Below are 4,191 nucleotides of genomic sequence, written 5' to 3'. Positions count from 1 at the left end.
GTGAAAAGCACTTCACACAGAGGGTAGTAGCTGCCTGGAACGCGTTGCCAGCAGAGGTAGTAGAGGCAGGCACGGTAGATTCATTCAAGGTGCGTCTGGACAGATGCATGAGTAGGTGGGGAGCAGAGAGATACGGATGCTTAGGAATTGGGCCATAGGTTTAGACGGTGGATTTGGATCTGATGAGGGTTGGAGGGCAGAAGTGCCTGTTCTTGCACATTTTCTTTGTTCTTTGTTCCAGTGAAAATGAGGGATAGAAATGACAATGTTAAGGAACCATGGATGACAGTTGAAGTTGTGAGACCAGCTGAGAGTATAAAGGAAGCATATGTAAGGTCGAGTCGACAGAAGACAGACGAAGTTTTGAAAGAATAGAGGACTGTAGGACCAATCTACAACTATGAGGAACTATGAGGGTTACTGGTGATTACGAAATGTTTTTTAGCGAACAAGGTTACGGAAAATCCCCAAGCCTTTTATTCATATATGAGAAACAAGAGGGTAAATAGAGAAAGGGTTAGCACACTCAAGGACAAAGGAGGAAAGTAATTCATTGAGTCAGAGTAAATGTGTGAGATTCTGAGTGAGTACTTTGCATCGGCATTCACTAAAGAGAGGGACATGACGGATTTTGAGGATAGGGATAGATGTTTGATTACTGTAGATAATGTCGGCATAAGGAGGGAGGAAGTGTTGGGTATTCTAAACGGAATTAATATAGACAAGTCCCCAGGACCGGATAGGATATTTTCCAGGTCACTGGGGGAATCAAGAGAGGAAATAGCTTGGGCCTTATGAGATATCTTTGCAGCATCATTGAACACGGGTGAGGTACCGGAGGACTGCCGAATTGCTAATGTTGTCCCCTTGTTTTAGAAGCTTAGTAGAGATAATCAAGCTAGTCATAGACCGGTAAGCTCGATGTTAGTGGTAGGGAAACTGCTGGAGAATACACTGAGGGATAAGATCTGTTCCCATTTGGAAGAAAATGGACTTATCGGTGATAGGCAACATGGTTTTGTGCAGGCAAGGTTATGTCTCACCAATTTAGTAGAATTTCTGAGAAAGAGACAAAACGTATTGCTGAGGGAAGAGCTGTAGATGTCAGAAACATGGGCTTCAGTACGGCATTTGATAAGGTTCCCCATGGTAGGCTGATGGAGGAAGTGAAGTCGCAGGGGGTCCACGGTGTACTAGCTAGATGGATAAAGAACTGGCTGGGCAACAGGGGACAGAGAGTAATAGTCGAAGGGAGTTTCTCCAAGCGGAGAAATGTGACTGGTGGTGTTCCACAAGGATCCGTGCTGGGATGACTGTTGTTTGTAATTTACATAGCTGATCTGGAATAAAGTATGGGTGGTCTGATTAGCTAGTCTGCAGATGAAACTAACATTGGTGGTGTAGCAGGTAGTGAAGGGGACTGTCAGAAAACCCAACAAAATTTGGATAGATTGGAGAGTTGGGCAGAGAAACGGCAGATGGGGTTCAATCTGAATCCGAGGTGATGCATTTTGGAAGATCCAATTCAAGAGCGAATTATACAGTAAATGGTAGTATCCTGTAGAAACTTTGTGTACAGAGAGATCTAGGTGTTCAGGTCCATTGTTCCCTGAAGGTTGCAACGCAGGTCGATAGAGTGGTCAAAATGCATATGTCATGCTTCCTTCATCAGATGTGGTATTGAGTGCAAGAGTTGGCAGTTCATGTTATAGTTATATAAGTTAGGCTACATTTGGAATCCTGCATACAGTCCTGGTCACCACCATGATGTGGATGTTTTGGAGAGGGTGCAGAGGAGGTTCACCAGGAAGTTGCTTGGTATTGAGGCTGTGAAGGGTGAAGAAAGGTTGAGTAGATTAGGATTATTTTCATTCGAAAAACGAAGGTTGAGGGGGGACCTGACAGGTCTAAAAAATCATGAGAGGTATAATCAGAGTGGATAGCAAGAAGGTTTTTCCCAGAATGGGGGACTCAATTACTAGGGGTCTAATTTCAAAGCGAGAGGGGAAAATTTAATGGAAATACGCATGGAAAGTTCTTTACACAGACGTTGGTGGGTGCCTGGAGCGCGTTGCCAGCATTGATGGTAGAGGCGGGCATGATAACGTTCTTTTTAAGATATATCTAGATACATGAATGTGTAGGGAGCAGAGGGATAAAATGGGCGACAGGTTCAGATGGAGGATCTGGATCAGTGCCGGCTTAGAGGGTCGATGGGCTTGTTCCAGTGCTGTAATTTTCTTTGTGGATCTTGGTTGAGACATTTGTGTTCACAGTATTAATCCTTTATCTCTCCATCAATGCTCCCTCTCCTACTCTGTTTGTAGTTTAATTTAATTCTCGCATACACAGTGTGTTGGTTTTATTGAAGTGATCTGTTAATTTTATTGGGTTGAAGGGAACCTAGTCACCTCAGAATATACCTGTATGGATTTGGACATATCTGCGCTGAAATCAAGCACTTTCAGATGAATATATCATCATTTAAGCATTCTGAATTTCACTAGCCCATGTGGAAAATATTTGTTAATTTGATTTAAATCTCAGAATGCATTATTGAATGATTTTCTCCGCAGCTGACAAAACCATACTGACCCATCTAAGTACATATTAATTTTAAGATTGTGGAACAGGATTTGTCCACACTGAACTGAATTGTGGTCAACTATTCCTCACTGCTCTGAAGATGAACACTTTGATTTGACCTAGCTTTGATCTGGCTTTTCTTCATAGCTGAAACGCTTCATATCAAGCATTCTGACAAATAGCTTCTACATTGTCGACAAAATGCAACGACACCCTTCGTCTCGTGTAGTGACTAGAACTTTACAGAGTACTACAGCTGTGGCATAGCTAAATTGCTGTTAGGCGCCAACATAACCTCCATCCTCATATAATCTTCATCACAACTCATAAATGCAAGTGTCCTTTATGCCTTGTTATCTAGCCAAGTTATCTGTCCTGCTGTATTCAGGGATCTGTGGACAAACATCCCAAGCTGCCTCTGTTCCACCGAGCTTCCTACACGTTGAATGTGATAGGTCTGCAATTATTTGAATCAATTTTGTACTCACTGAACGCAGCCTCAAGGATCAAAATCTGTACATATGTATGTCATTAGTTTTTAAAAAAACTTGTACATTGAATTTACACGTAATGATTAGGGCATATTGATACTGAACATGACTGTGTTGTCACCTGTTCATGGTGAGCTGGCACTCTCCACATTGATCATTAGGAGGTCCCAAGCTAAAGTCCATAGCGAATATTTTAATAAAGAACTGAGCCTTTATATATTAAATGCAATCATCTTAGACTGGACCTATCTGCAATAATTGCAGAAATTTTTGCATTGAAATGACTGGAAATGGCTGAATTATCGATCACAAGGGGCCATAATTTTAATGTGATTGGAGGAAGGTTTAGGAGAGATGTGAGAGGAAGGTTCTTCACACAGAGAGTTGAATTCACTGCCAGCATTGGTAGTTGAGTCAGGCACAGTCGGGGCATTTAAGCGATTCTTTGATAGGCTGGCCTTATATAAATAGTAGGAGAAAAGGTCGGCACAACTTTAAAGGCCAAAGGACCTGGACTGCTGACAAAAAGCGTTTGACCGAGATCTGGAAACATGTTGCATCTCGTCAGCAATTATGTGGACAGAGAAATGAGCTGAAGCGAGAAACTAATCATGTCTCCCTCAGAATATTGGTACTTATCAAATGTGGTCAACAATGAAAACCACTGCTTTGACATTGACCCATATATAGACAGTTTCTATATCTGTGCACAATACTACTGCGACAATTTCTGGGTATTTCCTGACAGGGCCATGCTCTGTTCCCATGAAAATATAAACATTCAGTTCAATCAAACCTTAAAACCTGCCGGGCATCAGCTGCACTAACCTGTTTTTGTAATCGCTTTAATTCATGCAAAACCAACCCAAGTTCTTACTTCCCAGGAGTCCTTAATGATCTATAACAAGGACTAAATAGAGTGAAAGGTAGAATGCAGAGAAGGTCGTTGATAAAAATGCACCAAGTGCCATCAGGCCTGCTGTTTGCCATTTACTATCCCGTGATTGCAATGATCGGAGTTCCAGGTAAAATGCTGTCGATATTTGGTAACTGCAACAATTTTTACATTTTGCCAGTAGCGCATTGTACTTTCCTGATCTGCTTTATTTCATTG

Source organism: Chiloscyllium plagiosum, unplaced genomic scaffold (genome assembly GCF_037043375.1).
Source record: "Chiloscyllium plagiosum isolate Xiang-an unplaced genomic scaffold, Cpla_swu_hap1 HiC_scaffold_27, whole genome shotgun sequence".
In the NCBI taxonomy this organism is placed as follows: domain Eukaryota; kingdom Metazoa; phylum Chordata; class Chondrichthyes; order Orectolobiformes; family Hemiscylliidae; genus Chiloscyllium; species Chiloscyllium plagiosum.
This window is presented reverse-complemented; position numbering follows the sequence as displayed.